General features: G+C 38.5%; 1 protein-coding gene across 2 annotated transcripts in view; it reads right to left on the minus strand.

The window, feature by feature from the left end:
* Positions 1-22,933, minus strand: part of Col4a1 (Collagen type IV alpha 1) — a 1,206,096-nt gene that overhangs the window by 507,171 nt on the left and 675,992 nt on the right. The window lies entirely within an intron of this gene.

Here is a 22,933-nt window from a genome sequence, read left to right on the forward strand (position 1 = left end):
TATTGTATTTAATATGAAAGAGTTTAATCCTTCAAAAAAAAAAAAAAAAAAATCGGGTTGCCCATCAAACCAGGCTTTCATAGTAGTTTTTTACTCTTTTTCGTCATTAACACGCTGACTGCCAAGGCTTATTGGGTAAACTGGTCTCCAACACCAATTTCCAATTTGAGTTAGGCATGTTAAATTATTCAAAACCCAAATTAAAATATATATTCATCGCCAAAACTCGTAAAAAAAGCTTATTGTTGTAACAAAAAAACCTCATGAATAATCTCGTAGTTGGCGTATGTAATAGAAAATTCTTCACAGCAGCCAACTACGAGTTACCTTGATTAAATCAGACGTGTTGTAACTTGCAGAATTCGAGTCAGTGCTGTGTGTAAATCCGCTGCAGCAACAAAGACTTTGTCATGTACGTTGTATTTAGTACTTTGCTACGTTTGTTTTTTTTTTTTTTTACAAAAAAAAAAAAATCTATCTTTTTAAAAGATATATGAAAAAGACCTATTATAGATCTATTGGATCAAAAACTCTTGTATTATTCAGTGATAAGAAAAACCATAAGATGGCCGAAAAATATTACATTATATATTATAAAAATATAATATATAACATAACGCATATCCTTTTCCATCAAGTTACGAGTTTCTCTGGCGCCTTCGTAGCCTGGTGGGAAGGAGCAGCAGTGCGTAGCACACGCTTCTTGATTAGACCGGGGTTCGAGACCGTCACCACCAAATACGGAGAATGCGGAAAGGTCTAAGTGATGACCACCGCATATTCTCGGAGCAATATGGCCTTAGTTGCTAATGCTCCTAAAAACCAAATAACAAAACAAACAAAACGAGTTTCTCTGAATTTCGGACATTTTATAGTAGAACACATAACCTGATGGAAAAGTTACATTGAATCTTTGATTGGAGAAAAAAATCTAAACGTTCCAAAGAAGATTAGGTCTGAATGTAAAATTCATTATTTAGAATTTCAGTTGGCTATACCAACAAGAGAAAAAAATCACAACCGACTAAGCCTTATCGAGTATGTACAAGAAATAACAAACTCCATGGAATATGCTATTATTGTTCAGTGTGCCAAGAGAAGCTAGCGCTTTGCATGAATAAAATATTTTTTTTGTGAATAAATTCTGTTTTCTGATGCCGTGGTCGATTTTTCATTCTTATCCCAGAAGCCCACTATCCATCACTTGTACATATTTGCTACGAATATACTCGTAGCTGCGCCTGAAAGGCAAGTCATACCAGTCTGAGTTAACTTGTACGTGGCATACTAGGCCAGATGGTACGAATTAACTCGTAGTCGGCAGTAAACATGTTAAATGAATTCCACGATTAGACTTGAAGTTTATGGCCAAATAAGAATTGCTAGAGGCCGGACATCTTGGCATGTCTGGCCTCTAGTGATATCCACTGTATAAGTTTGTTTGTTTGTTATTTGGTTTTTAGGAGCATTAGCAACTAAGGCCATATTTCTCTGGGATATGCAGAGGTCATTCCCTGACCTTTCTGCATCCTCCATATTTGGTGGTGATGGGCTCAAACCCCGGTCTAATCAAGAAACGTGTGCTGCACACTGCTGCTCCTTCCCACCTGGCTACAGAGGCGCTGACCACTGTATAAGAGTAATTGTTCAAATCCAGATATATGTACTTTAGCCTGTGCAAAACAGGTTATATATTGGTCCATTGTCATTTTTCCACCCCGAACTGCAGCTTTAAACTTTAGCATAAGGCTGGCATGACTATTCCCCTGTTATTGGGGATTTTAGTTTAATTAAGAACAATCCTTTTATGTGTCAGAAAAGTGAAGACAACAGAAATTTTCATCAGAAGTCACAAAACAAGATAAAAATCTGTCTGGATTTTTGATGACTCAATCTTCTGATTTTATCCCGAATGAAAAGTTTCTAGAACCCCATCTTGCACAAACTTTGAATATTCTCAAATGCTCATGTATTACTGATAAGATGTTTCCATGGGAAATGTTAGATACTTTAAGTTCAGACACTAATTCTTCTGTTTTCTAAAATATTTTCTTAAACAATGGCAACTGTTTCAGAAATTATTATTAAAATCATTTTATTTCCACATCAGTGAGCACCCTTGAAACAGTCTGGTTTGGCTAGAAGGGTGTACATTATGCAAACTAGAGTTGATTACATTGTTTGAAATTAAAAGAAATCAAAAGAGATTGAAAATACAAAAAAAAAAAACCAAAGGTGAATCCAGGGAAATCCTTCCACTTTATGCTTATTGTTCACATTTATAGACTTCTTTCAGAATGTTTTGTCTATAGGACTTTGAGCTGCAGAAGAATGAGGCATCAATTCCCAGGGAATTATACATTCTGAACGTATTTGCCAGAAACACTGATCCAAGGTATTGCATGTTTTGCAGGGAAGATCATGGATAAGGTGTTGAACTTCACCGGGTTCGTTCTGTGGTCCGAGGGTTTGTAGAGACATCCCAGATATGAGGTAAATCCATTTGGAGGCATAGAAATTGTGCCAAGGTGTGTAGACGCCTCTCTTGGCATGAAACCCTGGGAAACCAGGGTTTCATGCCAGGGTTTGCATAGAAAATGCTCTTAGAGATGGTAAAAGGGTAACCCATCCCATGTTTAGCTATCTCAGGAGACAATATTCAACCCCAAGAAATCTCTTTAGTTGAGTAGAGGAGGCCCCTGATCAGTACCGAAGCATAGAGTGGTATGGGTGTCAAATTCCTGCGGATGTATTCCTAGAGGAACCCTCGACGCCTAAGGCCAACCAACTCCTGTCAGATTGCCTAGAGTGCTGCAAGTGTTTGCAGCCTGGCCATCTTGAGGTGGTCTTTGAAAGTAAGCCCCTCATCACACTTCAATTCCAAATCCGTGTGAGAGTGAACCTATTTAATGGCAGTCCCATTGATTATGAGCATAATTGAATTCATAGTCCTCCTTTTTGTGAAGATCATCTGAACTGCTTTCGGAGGATTCAGCTTAAGCTCCAGACGTTCTAGATAATCCTGGAGTTCAAACAATAATATCTGATTTTCATAGGTGATTGTCCAATCATCTGCATATAAAATGAAGTTTGGGTGCTTTGCAAGGAAGGGCTCTAATTCTGTGCCAAAAAACCATGATGAAAGAACCCCCACCCTTATGGGATGCCAACAGAGGTCATGGTGGTTCTCGCCAGTCTATGCTTATATTTAATAAAAATTTGTCTGTTGAAGAGCAGTTGATTGAGGATAGCAAGAAGGTACCTTCGATTCTGAAATAATGCTTCAAAATTTTAACTATTTCTGTTTTGCTGAGTGTGTCGAAAGCTGCTTGTGTGTCCAGGAATAATATTTCAAGTTATTTCTTAGAGTTTAGGGCTTTTTTGATTGCCCAGCTGGTCATTAATAGATTAGACAGCATAGACCTACTAGGAATAACAATATGAAGGTGCTGTGGTTGCCCATTGCAGCAGTGATTGACTAAAATGGGCTGTACCATTTTTTCAAACACTTTTAATAGGCCACAGGAAATAGAGATTGCTCTATATCCTTTGGGGTCTTTTGGTTTGTTAGTTTTTGGAACTGGCAATGCATGATAAAAATTCCAAATTGTCGGTGTGATACCAGTCTCGAAAATACGGTTGAAGATGTAATGAAACAGGTCAATAACATAGACACTGCATATCATTATTATTATTAGCTGTATGGTGCAAGGAAGCCTGAGGCTTATGCTGCACTAGCCAAAAAAAAAATTCCCGAGTTACCCTGAGAGAGAGAAAGAAGTAGAAGGGAATCACCAAGAAAGAGCAGTATGATGATATCCCTGGGTGTGCCAAGCCCATACTCACCAGATGTGTGCCCCTGGGGTTATTTTCAGTATAAAGAGTGGAAATCCATCAGGACTAACTGTACGTTTATTGCTTTCATAATTATGTCCCTCAAGATGTGCAAATCTGGTCCTGGCCTTGTTTATGATGGCCACTACAGGGAGGGGCAGATGTTGTTTCTATTCAGGGTGGAAGGTTGACCGTGCCCACAGTTTTATCGTTTCTTCATCCATTTCCATCTGATGACCACATGTGGAAACAATGCTCTCAAAATACTTAAGCCTTCTCTGGATATACTTATGATGGGCCTTCTTCTGAACAGACAGGAAATTCACTCTTTGTTTGTTGTAAGTGATGTAATCTAGCAGGGAGCCGTATTTTTTCAAAGTTCTGTAGTCTTTTCATTTTAGATAGAACCACCGTTTGGTTTTTAAGATTTTAATTGTCTTTGATGCACCAATGAGAGCAATGCGTCTCAATTCATTAGGAAGGGCATTAATTGCCTCTCGACTGGTTTGAAGCAGAGGTTATTCCAATTAAATGCTTTAAGTTCAGTAGGATAACATTTGGCTTGATCAGGTCAGTTGAGGACATAGTTACTGTAAGCAACAGGTCTGAGGATTTGCTCACAGCAACAGGTGCCTGTGCACTTTCAAACACTATTGGAAGATGGTCCGACATGAATTTGGAGTTATAGGGAATGGTTTTAATTTGTTCAAAATTGTGGTAGATGCTGTCAAGGACTTGATTTCCTCTGGTCGGTGGTGTAAGCCTCAAGGTCTCCATGGTATCTTCCATGCCTCACATTGCATCCTTGTATCTTGGCAGAGGCAGGCTAAAGTCCCCTAAAATGGTTGTTTGGATATTGGGGCAAAGATGAGCAGATATCCATGAAATAAGGTCCTCCCTGATTGTTGAGTATGTCCTGGTGGGAGATACACGAGGCAGATCTGGATCCTTTTTTTTCATTTTTGCAATGACTGCTTCACAGTTTGGTGTTTTACTGCTGTAGACATGTACCTTAAGAATATGAATAAGAATACCAACACAACCTCCTCTCTTTTCCTTCATGGTTTTTGAAATATAGTGTTAATAAGTGAAAGAGAGAGGAGCAATCCAAGGTGTTTCCCCTCATCATCTCATGTTTCCAAGATGCAGACGAAATCAATATCTTCCTAGGGAAGCAGGGCTTGCAAAGTATGTAGCTTGTTAGCAAGGCTCCTAAAATTTTGTAGAAAGAATGTTACTGATATTTTGGTTACATCCATTTGTCTCTTGTAAACTGATTGTTATTGGTGTACATTAGGGGCCTTGTGGTTGGCACCTTTTTTGTTTCAATGAATGGCTTAATTATAGGTCCGTGACCAGGAATGTCAGACCCTTAATTTGTTTTCTGAGAAGAAGAAGCTCTTCTCTAATTTCTGTGTTTTGAATTTTGAATTGATAATTATTGCTCAGAAGTTTTGTCAGATTCTCTTTTCATTGGTTTCACCATATCTTCAAGACTGTGCCCTCCAGCAGACTTACTAAAGTTGTGAGGTAGGTAATTTCCTGTGTGGGATGAACAGTTGACTTAATTGATGCGAGAGGGAGGGCAATTGGGATAGTTTGCTGCTCTTCTCTAACATCAGGAATTTCAAGGTAACATGGCTGACTAGCTGTCTTCATTCCCATTCCTTGTTCTCTAGCAAGAAGCTGAGGCTCACCCATAGTCATTCTTTCACATGTCCCTTGATCCAAATTTTGCACTTGATTACCTGCTGATTACTAAGTTCCTGAACTAATTCCTCCTCAGACACCACAAGTGGGTCCAACTCTGTGATGACACCTTTCCACGAATTTAAGGTATTGTGGGAAGGTACAGATACTGGAAGCCCAGCAAATGTTGTTGTCTGTGTTTGGAGGTAGCAATTTAATCAGTAGATCTCCTGATTGTAGTTGCTTCACCATTTCTGGTGATCCTGCAATAGATTCCAGATGTCTTTAAATCATAAATAGCGATTTATGATTTGAATCATAGGAGCTTCATTTTCATTGGATATTTCTGTACTTGAGCTTGATGGCTCTAAAAGTGGAAAATGATTTAAGTCCATGGTTGCTCATTTTAGCACTGGAAGAGGAATTTTCTTCTCCAAGGTTAACGATCCACCATGTGGAGAAACCAGTGACCAAGCGATCAGTTGTTGTTGTTGGTTTGATTTATTGGTGCAAGGGCTACTAAAGCCATAATGTCAAATAATATTACAATATTATTTGACGCCTCCGTAGCCAGGTGGGCAGGAGCAGCAGTGCATGGCACACACTTCTTGATTAGACCGGGGTTCAAGCCCGTGACCACCAAATACGAAGGGGGTTCGGAAAGGTCAGGGAATGACCACAGCATATCCCCGGAGCAATATGGCCTTAGTTGCTAATGCTCCTAAAGACCAAACAACAATATTATTTAGTACAGGAAGGGATCAGTAGAGTAGTATGTTGCTAGCAGAGGTAGAAGTAACATTGCACGCGAGATTAGCAGTAACATTGATAGCAGTGACGTTGCTAGTGGGGAAGGGCTCATGAAAGAACTAATACTTGCCCTAGGAAAAAATTAGAAAATTACACTGGAGATCACTTGGCACTTCGGGCCTTGATATTTTCAACCATCAGATTCATATTAAGGTGCAAACACTGTTTCCCACAAAAAATGCAGTGTTTAAAGTTGAATACACACAGCCAGATGTGTTAGCATTAGCATTAGTAGAGGCATATGATGCAAGATAGCAAGCTTATGCAGCACCAGCCAAAAAAAAAAAAAAAAAAAAAAACCAGCTCCAATTTCACCCCTCCGTTCATTCCAAATACCTCTCCAGCTCATTCTTAAATTTAGGTGTGCATCTAAATTTAATTAGATGTGCAAACTTCCGTGCATCTATCCTACGTCTGTCTTTCATCAATTTGAGTTTATGCAGTCTCAGGTGATTATTCTGAGCAAGAGGTAGAATCAAATCAGCATTGAGCATGAGCATGCTCAAACCATTCGAGGCTTTATACACCTCAATCAGATCACCTCGCAGGTGAATAAGTCTCCAGACACTGTCATTTGCAAAATTTAAGCCTTTCCTCGTAAAAGCAACCCATCGTTCCATTCACTAATCTTGTTGCACTTCTCTGTACTCATTCCACCAGCTCTACGTTCTTCTTAAAATGAAGCCTCTAGACCATTGTCTTATACAAGGGGATAATCACCTCCTTATCCCTGCTAGAAAAATCCCTATATATAATTTGGCAAGACACTATGAGCTACACTTGCAGACCATCTAGACTGCTCAGAGAACTTCATATCTGCCTGCACAATTATCCCCAAGTCCTTTTCATTCTCTACCACTCTCAGGGTAGCACCACAGAGTTGATACGTCACTCTGGGATTACTGCTTCCCATATGTAGTACTTTACATTTGTCAATGTTAAACTTCATTTGCCACCTCTCAGCCCATCTGCTCAACTTTCCTAGATAATGTTGCCAGCGTACTGTCATTAGTCTCCTTAACAAAAATTAGTGTCCAGCCAACCTTCGTACCGTCTGCAAACTTGTACATTAAGCTTGATATACCATCATCAATATCATTAATAAATACAGAAAACAACAATGGACCCAACACTGAACCCTGAGGGACTCCACTAATAACATTAGTCCACGATGAGCAGTGTCCATTGATTACCACCCTATCTTCTCCCACTCAACCATCCCTTTATCTATAGCAGCAATTTGCCTCCAATGCCACACTGCTCCAATATTTTCAGCAGTCTGCCATGTCCAGCAGTATCAAAAGCCTTTCTAAGATTTTTTTTTTTTTTTGATTTGGTAGTTGTTGGCGCATCGGCTTCTGTGGCCATATTGCACCTCCCAAGGTTTTTGCAGTACTTTGATCCAAGCCCGAGGTAGGAATCGAACCCGCGACCTTTGGGTTGCCGGGCAGGTACTTTACCCACTCGGCTAGCCCGGTCGGCGCCTTTCTAAGATCCAAATATAATATATCAAAGTTGTTCCCTGCATCCAGTTCTTTTGTGACCAATCATAGTATCCAATCAAATTGGTTAGGCAAGACTTTCCCTAAACAAAACCATGCTGTGTCTGCGCTATAAATGAAGTCTTCTCTAGATCATCCCGCAGCACTTCTTTAACAAGTGCCTCCATTAATTTTCCTGGAACAGAAGTTAAACTACCAGGTCTATAATTACTTGTGACGCCCTTTGATCCTCCTTTGTGAATTGGGGTCACATTTGCACATCTCCAGTCCATGGGTACCTCCCCTGAGTCCAAAGAAGCTCTCATAATTATGTATATTATAAGGGCTCGCTTACTTCCTTTGATGCCTCCTTGAATATAACTGGATAGATTCCATCTGCCCAGAGTGCCTTCTTATGTTTATCTTCAACAATTCTCCTCCACTTTCCTCTCAGTTATTACACAGCCATCTAGCTGACTGCCAGGGTTTAACTCATCTCTGGCATTCCCCTCCCTGAATAACTCCTCGTGGGTGAATATAGATGCAAAATACTCATTTAGTTTGTTAGCCACCTGAGCAGGATCATCAACAGTAGAACCATCAATATCCAGTGGACCAATCTGATCCATCCCTTTCCTTCTAGAGTTTACATAGATAAAGAACTCTTTGTTGTTTTTCTTTGCATCCTTTGCCAAAGATTTCTCATAATCTCCCTTTGCCTGCCTAATCTCCTTTGTGACATGGTAACAGACCAGCTAATATCTATAATAGGCTTCCATGTCACTCATTAATTTATATGTATCCCATGCATTTTTCTTCTCTGCCATGTGTCTCATTAGTTCATCTGACATCCATTTAGGCCTAAAACTTGAACAATATTTCTTGGTTGGTATGTAAAGCTTAGTAGCTTCCAAGATAAATGCTTTGAATGCTTCCCATTTTGAATCTGCTGTTGGTAATATCATCAGTTGATCCCAACATATAGAATTTAAATACTGTCTCAGACCACCGTAGTCGCCTTTACAAAAGCAAAAACATTTCCCTTTAACCCTGATGGTAGTTACCTCTGAGTAATCCCACTTCAGCACACTGTGATCACTGCCACCTAGTGGTTCCTTTATCTGCAGATTCTTAAGGCATGAAGAATCACTACTGATAATCAGATCAAGAGTATTACTCCCTCTAGTTGCCTCCCGCACATGCTGATGTAGAAAACAATCATTCAATAAATCCACCAAAGCCTTGCTGGTGTGTGAGTGACCAACACACAAATTCCAGTCAATATCTGGGAAATTAAAATCTCCCATTATAAGACTCTCTGATTTACTGGCCCAGTCTATTTCACTGTACAGTTTCTTATTATATTCATCAGAGTTATTAGGCCTATAACACACACCTCTTCTCCATTTTGATCTCCCAATGCTTATGTCACACCAAACTGACTCGACACTGCACTGTCCTGCAATGTCGACTGCTTCACTTCCTTGGATTTTGTGTTTCTTAACTAATAGCATAACCCCTCTTCCCTTTCTATCCTGTCTATCCTTCCTGTACATATTGCACTCCAAAAATTCCAGTTTTCCTTACTTATAATGCAGGAAAACAAGATGCAGAATATTTCAGAGACTGCTGGAAGTCATTGCAGTACAAGTAAACACATGGGTTGTGTTAGGGTAGCTAAGAATAGGAACAGGTGCATGTATACCTGCGTGTGCACCAATGCTAGGAGTGTGGTAATTAATTTGATGAATTTGAGGTATTGCTCAAAGCATCAAAGGCAGATATTGTTGGGATATCAGAGACGTGGTGTCACACAGATATAAGGAATGCAGAACTGGAATTTGGGGAGCACAACGTTAAGACATGACAAGGCAGATTATGACAAGTCTTTAGCTCAGAATGCAAAGAAAAGTAGGAGGATCACTTTTCTTATGTTAACACTAGAAGAAAAGGAATATCAAAGCCCACTGGAAGAGACTAAAACTGTCATGAGAAGATTAAATGGAAGTTCAAAACATATGCTGCAAAGTTACATAATGGAAATTTATGGTTAAAGACTTGTATTAAGAATTTAAGACACTCTTCCAAAATATTGTTATTCATAATACTAACAGCAATCCATTTTAATCATATAATTTAGAGAAAATAATCTCTGTTCATTATATTGGATTTCTTTTTCTTGGACATAGCCGGGAAAAATAAACAATTTTTCCATTCATTTACATTCTGATTCACGTGTTATTCTTTTCTATGATTTTCACATTCACTCACAACATAATTTTCATGGCATACAACATAATCGCCTATGAGGTTAATTCAATTTTGATACAATTACATGTGAATTAGCATTATTAGAAGCATATGATGCAAGAAAGCAAACTTATACAACATCAGCCAAAAAAAAAAAAAAAAAAAACCCCTTCCTATTTCACCCAACCGATCACTCCAAACGTTTGTCTAGTTTAGCCTTAAATTTATTTAAGCTATCAACTTCCACAACAACAGGTGGAAGTTGGTTTCAGCAATCAACTACCTGGTGGCTAAAGGAAAATTTCCACACACTTATTCTACAACTGATTTTCCTCAATTTCAAATTATGCCTCTCAGGTTCGTAATCTGAGTAAGAGGATGAATCCCATCAGCAATAAGCATACTAAAACCATTCAAGGCCTTATACACCTCAATCAGATCACATTGCAGGTGCCTAGTCTCCAGACACTGCAATTTGCAGAACTTAAGCCTTTCTTGGTAAGGGCACCCCTTTGTTTCTCTTACCATTCTTGTTGCCCTTCTCTGTACTAGTTCTAGCAACTCTATATCATTTCTAAAATGAGGTCTTCAGACCTCTATGCAGTACTCAAGGTGTGATCTGAGCATTGCCTTATACAAAGAGATAACCACTTCCCTATCCCTGGTAGCAAAATTCCTGTATATCACTGACAAGACCCAATGGCCTAATCTGGCAGCCTATCGGCACTGCTCAGAAAACTTCGTATCTGACTGTACAATTACCCTCAGGTCTTTTTCATTCTCCACTACACTAAGTGTAGTACCACATAGTTCATACATTTCTCTGGGGTTACCGCTACACATATGCAGTACTTTCCATTTGTCAATGTTAAACTTTAGTTGCCACTTCTCAGCCCATCTGCCTTAACTTTTCTAGATCCTGTTGCAGTAGCATACTGCCTTTATTGTCATTAACAACCCTGCCAACCTTTGTATCATCAACATTAAGCCACATATACCTTCATTAATATCACTGATAAATATACAAAACAACAATGGGCCCAAAACCAAACTCTGGGGGACTCCTCTAATAACACTGGTCCATGAAGAGCAGTGTTCATTGATTAGCACTCTCTGTCTTCTCCCACTCAACCATCCTTTTATCCATTCTAGCAACTTGATCCTAATGCTATACCACTCCAATCTGTACAGTAGCCTTCCATGTGCAACAGTATCAAAAGCTTTCCTGAAATCCAAGTATATCATATCAAAATTATTTTTTTGCATCCAGTTCCTTTGTGACCACCTCACAGTATCAAATCAGATTGGTCAGACAAGACATCCCCTTAACAAACCCATGCTATGTCTGAATTATTACTAAAGTCTTGTCTATATAATCCTACAATGGTTCTTTAACAAGTGTCACTATTATTTTTGCCAGAAAAGAAGTTTAACATGTCTGTAATTACTTCTGTCACACTTTGATCCTCCTTTGTGAATTTGGAATACATTTTCACATCTCCATCTCAAATTCATGGGGACCTCCCCTGAGTCCAAGGATGTTCTCATAATTATGTTGTTGTTGTTATTTGGTTTTTAGAAGCATTAGCAACTAAGGCCATATTACTCTGGGAATATGCAGTGGTCATTCCCCGACCTTTCCGCATCGTCCGTATTTGGTGGTGACAGACTCGAACCCCGGTCTAATCAAGAAGCGTGTGCTATGCACTGCTGCTCCTTCCCACCTGGCTACAGAGGCGCCCTCATAATTATAGCTAAGGGTTTGCTTACCACCGTTGTCAACTCCTTTAATATAACTGGATAGATCCAATCCACCATAAGTGCCTTTCTTACATTTAATATCAACAATTTCTACAACACTTTGCTCTCAGTTATTACAAAATCATTTAGCTCAGCGTTAAAATTTAATAATCTTCTGTCCTCCACTTCCCTACAGAATTTCATATGTGAATGTAGATTCAAAATGCTCATTCAGTTTGTCAGTTATCTCAGCATTATCATCAACAGTCGAACCATCGATATCAAGTGGACCAATCTGATTCATTCTCTTTCTTCTAGAGTTGATATAAGTAAAGAATTCTTTGCTGTTTTTCTTTGCATCCTTTGCCAAAGATTTGGTCCCTCTGTATAGAATTTAAAAACTTTCTAAGACCACTGTTGTTACCTTTCCAAAAAAAAAAAAAAAAAACTTCCCTTTTTCCTGATAGTAGTTACATCTTTATGTTGTTGTTATTATTTGGTTTTTAGGAGCATTAGCAACTAAGGCCATATTGCTCCGGGGATATGCGGTGGTCATTTCCTGACCTTTCCGCATCCTCTGTATTTGGTGGTCACAGGCTCGAACCCCGGTCTAATCAAGAAGCGTGTGCAATGCACTGCTGCTCCTGCCCACCTGGCTACGGAGGCGCCTACATCTTTAAGTAAATACCACATCAGTACACTATGATCGCAGATAAAAGAACCTAGTGGTTCTTTTATCTGCAAACTTTTAATGCTTAAATAATCAGTAGTATCAGGAGTATTACTCCTTCTAGTTGCCCCTCGAACATGTTGCTGTAGAAAACAATCCTCCAATAAATCCATAAAAGTCTTGCTGGTGTGGGGGAATGACCAAGCCACAAGTTCCAGTCAATATCTGTGAAGTTAAATTCCCCCATTATTAGACATTCTGATTTACTGACCTACCTCTATTTCTCTATATAGCTATTTGTTGTTGTATTCATCAGAGTCATTAGGTCTATAACAAACTCCTACCCTCATTTTTGCTTTCTCATCGCTTATGTCACACTAAACTGACTCAACATTCCACTGTCTGCCAACTGGATAGATCCCATCCACCCTAGGTGCCTTTCTTACATTTAATGTCAACAATTTCTACATCACTTTATATTTTATATCATAAGGCACTGCCTTATATTTTATGTGTTTCTTAACTAACAGCACAATCCCTTCCTATCCTTTCTGTACTCCCCACATTCCAATTCTCTGTGACAGCATGTCTCTGATAACTCTACAATATCTGCCTTTGATGACCGGACTAGCACTTCAAATTGGTCATATTTATTTACTACAGTGGTCTCGCGGGCCGCATCTGGCCCCCGAAGCAATTTTGCACGGCCCGCGAATACATTTCAATTATGCATTTGTTGAAAATACGGTGCTTATAGTTTTAGAGACATAGCGATAGGGACTGAGCTTATGTGTGCGACTGCTATTGAAGGAAAAAGAGATAGAATGAATAGGTTGGGGTTTTGTCTTTGTCACTGTATGCTCATATGCCAGGCCATGTGACTGGGGTAAAGTGGGAGAACTTCCCACTTCAGTACAATCAGTAAATTTAGTTTGCCAGCTGACAGTTGGTGGCGCTTCAGTATTCTGGTGTTCCCGATTTTTTCTATTGAGTTGGTACTTCTGATATATATTTTCCTTGAGTCAGTCACTAGTTGGTTAGCTGGATGCACAGCTGCGCAGTTCATATTGCTATATAGATGGAGACAAACTAATGTACGGCTTGTAAAACCTGTTTATTTGTGCTTGTTAGATCTGCAATGTAGATCTAATGATAAACGATAGGTATTGATATAATGTAGATTCTACATTATATCAATACCTATCATTTAGAATTGTGATAACTTTTGAGTGTTGCTTTCATATGGAAATTCATCTTGTTAAATTAAAGTCGTAAATAAAATTATAATATTAATTTTAATTAAGAGATTAAACTGCAAGCTATGGCTTTAACAAAGGGTAAAAGAAAGTGGACGAAGAAGGACATGTTTTTCAAGATAAATGGGAAATTATGTACTTTTGTGGTGTTTTGCGCAATAAAATTTTATGTTTTATTTGTAATAAGGGAATATCAGTTCCAAAAGAATACAATTTACGTCGCCATTATGAAACGAATCATAAAGAAAAATTTGAAATGTTGGAAGGCAAATTGAGGGAAGAAAAGTTACAGTTTCTGAAATCTGGCTTACAACGACAACAAAATTTTTTTATTGAAGCAAATAAATCCAGTGAAGCAACAGTTCATGCAAGTTTTGCTCTCGCTCACATCATTGCAAAACAGTCAAAACCATTTACTGATGGCGAATTCCTTAAAGATTGTATGATTAAGTCTGCTGAACTTCTTTGTCCTGACAAACAACAATTATTTAAAAATATTAGTTCGTCAGCCCAACACGGTAGCGGAACGTATTAACGAAATCGCTAATGATTTACAATGTCAGTTAAAAGAAAAAAAGTATAGATTTTGCAGCATTCTCAATAGCAGTTGATGAGAGTACTGTCATCACAGATATAGCACAACTTGCCATTTTCGTACGAGGTGTTACTGATGAATTTGAAGTAATTGAGGAATTATTGGAAATAATTCCTATGAAAGGAAAAACTGGGGCACAGGATATTTTTTCTGAAATAAAAACTATAATAGATAAATATAAATTAAGTTGAGATAAAATGGTTGGATTTGCAAGTGAAGGTGCAGCTGCTATGGTTGGTAAAAAAAAAATGGAGTAGCAGTAAAATTAAGAAATATAGTGAAAGAAGAAAAATTTCAGAATAATTTTTGCACTATACATTGCATTAATCATCAAGAAGCACTTTGTGCCAAAAGTTTGCAGATGGATAATGTTATGGAAGCAGTAACTACATGGTAAACTTTATCCGTGGACGAGCTATGAATCATCGAGAATTTGTTGCATTGCTTGAAGAAATTGAAAGTGAGTACAGAGAAATGATTTATTATAACGAGGTGAGGTGGTTAAGTCGAGGAGCTGTAATTAAAATGGTTTTTTGATTTAATAAATGAAATCAAAATTTTCATGACACAAAAAAATAAAACCATCGACGAGCTACATAATGATACACGGATAACAGATTTAGTATTTCTTGTTGACTTCACCGGCCATTTAAATATTCTCAATAAAGAGCTGCAAGGAAAGAATAAACTTTTCACTGACATGTATGCTTGTATTAAAGCTTTTAAAGTTAAATTTCAATTATGGGAAACACAACTGGAATCAAAAAATTTCCTACATCTTAAATCCTGCCCTATTCTTTCAAATTAAAAATCTCAAGAATATGCAAGAAAAATAGCATTATTACAACAAGAATTTGAAGAAAGATTTAAAGATTTTAGTGATTTGGAGTCCAATTTTACATTATTTTCATTACCATTAAAAACGAACGTGAATAACGCACCAGAAAATCTACAAATGGAGCTAATTAATTTGCAGTGTGATATAAATCTTATTCAAAGATTTGAAGATACAGATTTGATTAACTTTTATTCGTACTTGTGAAAAGATAAATACCCTCAGTTACGAATTTTTGCAATAAGAATAATCGCTTTGTTTGGGAGTACATTTATATGTGAACAGTTTTTTTTCACAGTTGAAAATTAATATGTCCAAGAAAAGAACCCAATTGACCGATGAGCATCTACAATCCATGATGAAGATAGTTTCTAGTAATTTTTCTCCAAGGCTACAAACTTTATCAGAATCGAAATGCCATCAAGTGCCAAGTTGTAGTAAGAAATAAAGAAGTTTATAATTATTTACATACAAACGTATGTATTTTTTCTGTATGTGTCGAAATAAATTTTCAATTAAACCATGTTCGAGGCAAATTAAATTTTAAAAGTAAAATTTCCAAACTTATTATAAACTTACACGCAACACACCACACACACGCGCGCGTCACGCGTAACACCAGGTTATAAAGGGGTGGTATCCATACATTAGGGGTAAGTACGGTGCAATATATACATATTCGCTCCCATTTTGTTAAAAAAAAATTCTGGCCCGTCAGCTGCTTTCAGATCGTGCATTCGGCCCACATGCAATTTGAGTTTGAGACCACTGATTTACTATACTCCTAGCCTTGGTGTACATGCAAATATACATGCCCTAACACAGTCCATGTCTTTACTCATTTCATAATGACTTCCAGCAGCTCTTGAGATCCCCAACAGCATGATAGAAGCAGTGAAAGGATCACTTACACCTATGCCTGCGGCTACTGCTAATCGATTAGTCTGCATACCCCCAAGGCAGCAGTTTTTCGATCCACATAACACTGCCTCATTAACACAGCAAATATTCTTGCACCCTTTATATTTAAGTGTATCCCATTCCTGCAAAAGTAGTCTCTCTGTAAACAAACAGGGACCACACTGAGAAAATTTTGACACCATGACCACTGCACAATCTCTCTCAGGGCTGAATTGACAAAGCTCTCATCATATGCTTCCTGCTATCGTGTCTGGGCAGAATTGCAGACACTTTCAAATTTAACCTTAACTTGACTTTTTTTCAACATTGGCCTGAACTTGGTAAGTAATTCCACAGGTTCCCTACTCTTAATATCATAAGTGTCAACATTCTCTCTCTCTCTCTCTCTCTCTCTCTCTCTCTCTCTCTCTCTCTCTCTCTCTCTCTCTCTCTCTCTCTCTCTCTCTCTCTCTCTCTCTCTCTCTCTCAGGGTAATTCAGAAATTTTTTTTTTTTGCCTGGTGCTGAAAAAGCCTCAGGCTTCCTTGCACCATGTGGCCAATAATGATAAAATAATGATAAAATGATAAATACAACAATATCACCTTTTGTGCCCTGAAAAGATGATATCTGCTCTACAACCTCATCAACTTTTTCCCCTGGCAGACTTACTCTGGTCCTGTTCTACCTATCCTTTTTGCACAATATAATTCCCATTTCCCTGACAACAACTAATTTTAGTGAGACTAGTGCATTCTGCCTTGAGGTTTGCTGCTGTGTTGCCTGATGATCAAATGCAAGCTCTGGCATTGATGTGGACACTATTATTGTAATTTTTGGTTTTTAGGAGCATTAGCAACTAAGGCCATATTGCTCTGGGGATATGTGGTGGTCATTCTCTGACCTTTCCGCATCTTCTGTATTTGGTGGTCACGGGCTCGACCCCCAGTCTAATCAAGAAGCATGTGATACCCACTACTGCTCCTGCCCACCTGGCTACAGAGGCACCGATATGGACAGCTAAGAGCTTGATGGGCTTCCCCCAATTTAAATCCTATGAGGACATCCACCCTGTTCTTCAAGCTCTCATAAAGGCCCACAACAATGCTGAGTAGGTGCCTAAGTTCCTCACCCTCCTTACTCGAGCACACACAAGGCAATATCATGTCCCATTCCTAATAGCCCCACAAATATCAAACAAGCAATACATTTCAAAAGGCTGTGATTCAGAGAACAATCACCCCCTCAGTTCTTTCCAGAGCCACAGCACAGCCACAACCTTGAACTCTTTGCTTTGCTTCTCTGGTCTGAGGCATTATTTCAATTCAATTTCAATATAATTAAAAAGATTTCACTAAACTTAGATCCCGATGCAGTAATAACACTATATATATATATTTCAGTCTTGACCATACAGTATATGTATTCCGTATCTCCTACAAAGTTAACGTTATATCAATTCCGTATCTCCTATCTAGTTTTAAGTTTTATGTAAAGTTAAATTTTACATTTTTAGATTCTAAGTAGTTATAATAGATAATAAATTTAACTATCTATTGCCATCCTATGTGATTCGAACGCTCGCGTGAGCTATTTGCGATACTATATCTACACCAAATCGCCAATTCTAAAAGCTTTATGAATATTAATGTGATACGTTATGGATAATGTAATAAAATTAAATTATTAAAATACGTAAGTAGTGCTATAATTTAGTTTAAAATCCACTGATTTTTATTATTATTATTAGCCATATGGTGCAAGGAAGCCTGAGGCTTATGCTGCACTAGACAAAATAAAAAAAAATTCCCGAATTACCTACCCTGTGAGAGAGAGAGAGAAGCAAAAAGGAATCACCAAGAAAGAGAAGAATGATGATATCCAGCTCAGGACCCTGGGTGTGCCAAGCCCATACTCCCCAGATGTGAGCCCCTGAAGTTAGGATGCTACAAGTAACGTAGAAACTACCAGTATCTGCTATATCAATACAAAAAACAATGGTGGCAGAATTCTAATGCTCCTATCAATACAATGCTGGCAGAAGAAAACTGTGGTGTTTTATGTAATTGCAAAGGCCAAGTAAAAAATAAAAAAACACCAAATTAATCAGAAATTCACAAAAATATACTACACTACTAAATTTATATCAAAAGTTACAGGAAAAACAATAATTTCAAATCAATAAATAAAATTCCACTTAGCGGGTTTGTGAAACACGTGTCTCCTGTAGCCTTGTCGAGCTTTGCAAAGTAAACACTAATCGAAACCCTAAAGAGATGAATTTTTTTTTTTTTTTTTTTCTCTTCTTCTTCTTGTAATGGCCCCTTCCTCCATACTCCCCTTATGTAGGGGAAGCAAACCATAACATGATAAGTAAAAGTGGTTGACTTTGCACAGTGATTTAGAAAAATCAGCACTTTCCAGAAAGCAATTTCCTGATCGAATTTCTTTACTTTCACCTTGTTATTGATGGAATCTGGAAACCAGAATCCCCTGGAAAGAGACCCAAATCAAGTATTTAAGGCCAGTTCAAGCAAACTACGCTTTGACAGCACCATTCTTTTTTTGTCTGACATTGAATACAAGGGCATGTAACTTTAAATTGGAAAAAGATGATTGCAGGACAGATATGAGAAAATCTACATGGGACCAGAGTAAGTGAAAATTGGAACAAAGATCCTTCTTATGTTGTGGAAGTTTTATATATATTTAAAAGACAGGCAGGACAAATTAGAAGGAAATAGCAAATTTAGTGTTTTTTTTTTTTTTTTTTTTGGTGACAAATATACTTCATTCCTTGCATTGTTTTTTCAACAATAATGCTAATTCCACTGAAATTACAATCTACCCAGATGAAATTGCTGCATATACACTTGAAGTGTGTCTGGATTTCTTTAGTTCTTTAGTAAAAATGCAATAATCAATGACAAAATAAAATTAAAAATATAATGGAATAACAAAAATTCTGCTGGGATCTGACCCCATTAGGAACAACAAAGCACTAGAGTCAGAAACAACCAAGAGACATAGCATTCCAATAACCATTAAATCTGACAAAATACAGATTTACAAGTTATGGAAGTGCTATATTCTTTTGTCTATGCCTCATTTGTTTGTGAAACCACATCTTTTTGAACATGCCAAAGGTCAGCTGAAAGGCTGTGGTCCTATGCAATACAAACCAATAACAATATTGGAGGCTTGAACCCATGTTTAGTCTCCAGAGCTAAGTTACAGTCAACCATTCCCATCATGCAGTATGACTGATGACTTTTGAGGTTATGATAAACACCACGGCGACATCCAATTTTCCTTACATTTCTAAAACTTTCCCAGATATTGACTGGAATTTGGGGGCTGGTTACTCACACACTAGCAGGGCTTTTGTGGATTCATTGGATGATTGTTTTCTACATCAGCACGTTCGGGAGGCAACTAGAGGGAGTAATACTAGAGGGAGTAAAGGGGTGGTTGAGGGGAAGAAGACAGAGAGTGGTAATCAATGGACACTGCTCATCGTGGACTGATGTTATTAGTGGAGTCCCTCAGGGCTCAGTGTTGGGTCCATTATTGTTTTCTGTATTTATAAATGATATTGATGATGGTATATCAAGCTTAATGTCCAAGTTTGCAGACGATACAAAGGTTGGCAGGGTTGTCAAGGACACTACTGACACTATGCTGCTGCAGCAGGATCTGGATAGGTTGAGCAGATGGGCTGAGAGGTGGCAAATGAAGTTTAACATTGACAAATGTAAAGTACTACACATGGGAAACAGCAACCCCAGAGCAACGTATCAACTCTGTGGTACTACACTGACAGTGGTAGAGAATGAAAGGGACTTGGGGGTGGTTGTGCAGGCAGATATGAAGTTCTCTGAGCAGTGCAGACGGGCTGCAAGAGTAGCTCATGGAGTATTGTCAATGATATACAGGAATTTTTCCAGCAGGGATAAGGAGGTGATTATTCCATTGTATAAGGCGATGGTCAGGCCACACCTAGAGTACTGTATACAGGTCTGGAGGCCTCATTTCAAGAAGGATGTAGAGCTGCTGGAACGAGTAGAGAGAAGGGCAACAAGATTAGTGAATGGAACAAAGGGGTGCTCTTACGAAGAAAGGCTTAAGTTTTGCAAATTACAGTGTCTGGAGACTAGGCACCAGCGAGGTGATCTGATAGAGGTGTATAAAGCCTTGAATGGTTTAAGAATGCTCAATGCTGATGGGATTCTTCCTCTAGCTAAGAAAAATCACCTGAGAGGGCATAAATTCAAATTGAGGAAAGACAGATGCAGGACAGACGTGCGGAAATTTGCCTTTAGCCAGCGGGTGGTTGGTTGGTGGAACAGACTTCCATCCCTTGTGGTGGAGGTTGATAGCCTAAATAAGTTTAAGGCTCAGCTGGACAGGTATTTTGAACGAACGGAGGGGTGAAGTGGAAGTGGGTTTTTCTTTTTTTTTTTTTTTGGCTGATGCTGCATAAGCTTGCTTTCTTGCATCAAATGCCTCTACTAATGCTAATGCTAAAAACGGTGTTCGCAAGCTGGCCGCTAGTTAGTACACTGGACCAAACCTATTGGTAACTCTTTAGGAGGTTTCCGTATCAGCTAGTGTATAATCTTGCTACATCTACACTGCCAGATAGTGAGTGGAGGGAGTCCGAGTAGTGTGTATGCGAAGTGCATTGTCAAGGCCATGTTATGTCAAGGATCTGGGTATATTCTTATCGTGGGTACGCCATATCCAAAAATTTCATCACTTCATACAGCATGTCCCACCCACTTTTCCTTACTATTGAATACACCATGAATTGTCAAACTAATAGAGTAAGCTTATCTGGTAAAAGATCTAAACCTCCGAACCACTTCCTAGTTCATTTTACAAATAAGTGTGTTCTCAATTCTAATCTCAATTATGTCCATTTCCACTTGCACACTGCCAAACCCCACGTACTTTTTCTGACAGAATCTCAGTTATCAGTTGATTCAACTACTGCTCATCTCAGTTCATTAAATTATTCGCTGTATGATTCCTTTCGCCTCAAAGGTGGTACTTGTGCATATGTCCGTTCCGATATTCCCTGTCAGAGACTTGATAATTTGTAATCTCTTCTTTCCGATCTTCTCTGGCTTAAAATCTCTCTACCTCATTGTGTCAAATTCATCTGTTATCTTTACTGTTCGTTCTCCCAACTGCACTAATCACTTGGAGCTCTTTGATTTTCTCTCTTTGCAACTTGACTTCCTCCAGTCCAACTTTCCTAAGAGTGAGTAAATTTTCCATGGTGATTTTAATGTTCACAACTCCAGCTGCCTTCCATTTTCTAGTCACACCAACCCAACTGGTCGAGATGCTGAGGCTTTTGCAATTTCTAATGACCTTGCACAGATTGTTCATTTACATACAAGAATACTGGACATTCCCAACCATAGAGCCAACACGCTTGATCTTTTTCTCACAAACAACCCTTCTAAGTATATGGTCGAAGTGATTGGTCCTTTAGGTACCTCAGTTCACAACTTGGTGAATGCCTCTTCTCCAACGGAGCCTTAATCTCATGGCTATTTCCAACCTCATATTGTTCTGGCATTACAAGAAGGCAAAATTGGATGGCCTGTGAGATTTCTTTTCTTCTTTTCCTTGGTCGGATTACTGTTTCAAAACTTTTGATGTCAATGTTTGCTCAGATCGTGTCAGTGAAATTATTTCTTGCAGCAATGGAATCCTTTATTCCATACACCACTTTAAAATCTCGCCCTTTATTTAAGCCTTGGTTTTCATATAAATGTGCTAAGGCTGTTCAAGAGAAGAACTTTGCATACCATTATTGGCTTGTTTCCAATTCTTCAGTTTCATTTTCTGCCTACACCAAAGATAGCAACAATTGTAAAGCAGTTATTAATCAGTCCAAACTAGAATTTGAACAGGCTAAGAGCAGAAAACTTGCTTCTTGCCACAATGGCAGCCAAGTATTCTGGTCTCTTGCGAAAACTATTGGCCACAACTTTTGCCCATCTCTGCTCCCACCTCTGTGAAAACTAGATGGTTCTATTCTCACTTTGGCCAAAGATAAAGATGACCTGCTAGCATCCCATTTTTCTTCCAAATTAATGATCTTGGCAAAACACCTCCAACCATTCCTAGCACGCTCCATTCAATGCCTCCTGTGATCTTCCGTCAAAAGGATGTCAGAAGGATTTTGACGAATCTTGATGTTAAGAAAGCTCCAGGTCCTGGATTTCTCCACTTATTCTCAAAATTTGTGCTCCTGAACTTACACCTGTCTTTGCCGCCTTTTTTTCACTTTCTTATTCCAAAGTTGTTTTTCCTTCTGCTTGGAAATTTGCTCATATCCAGCCAGTTCCTAAAAAGGGTGACAAATCCCTCCCATCCAATTATCGTCCCATTGCAATTACTTCTACTCTTTCTAAAGTAATGGAGAAATCAATTAACTGCCAACTCTTAAACTACCTAGAAACCTTCCATCTGATCAACGATCGCCAGTATGGATTCCATCAGTGTCGATCCACTGGTGATATTCTTTCTTATGTTACCCATATGTGGACAAATTCAATGGAAAAGTTTGGTGAAACACAAGCAGTTGCTCTGGATATCTCAAAGGCTTTCGATCTTTTTTGGCATAAAGGTCTTCAAAACAGGCTTCCATCTTATGGTTTGTCAACTGTTTTTTGTAATTGGTTATCCAGTTTTCTCTCTGATCGCTCACTGAGGGTGATGGTAGATGGCTCTCTGTCTTCTAACTTCTCGACTAATGTCGGTGTCCCCCAAGGTTCAGTCCTTTCCCCCAGTCTTTTCCTCTTGTATATTAATGACCTTCTTCCATTGATTGGATATCCTATCCATAGTTTTGCCA

Source organism: Mastigoproctus giganteus, chromosome 1, assembly GCF_048544385.1.
Source record: "Mastigoproctus giganteus isolate SK-2022 chromosome 1, ASM4854438v1, whole genome shotgun sequence".
Lineage (NCBI taxonomy): Eukaryota > Metazoa > Arthropoda > Arachnida > Uropygi > Thelyphonidae > Mastigoproctus > Mastigoproctus giganteus.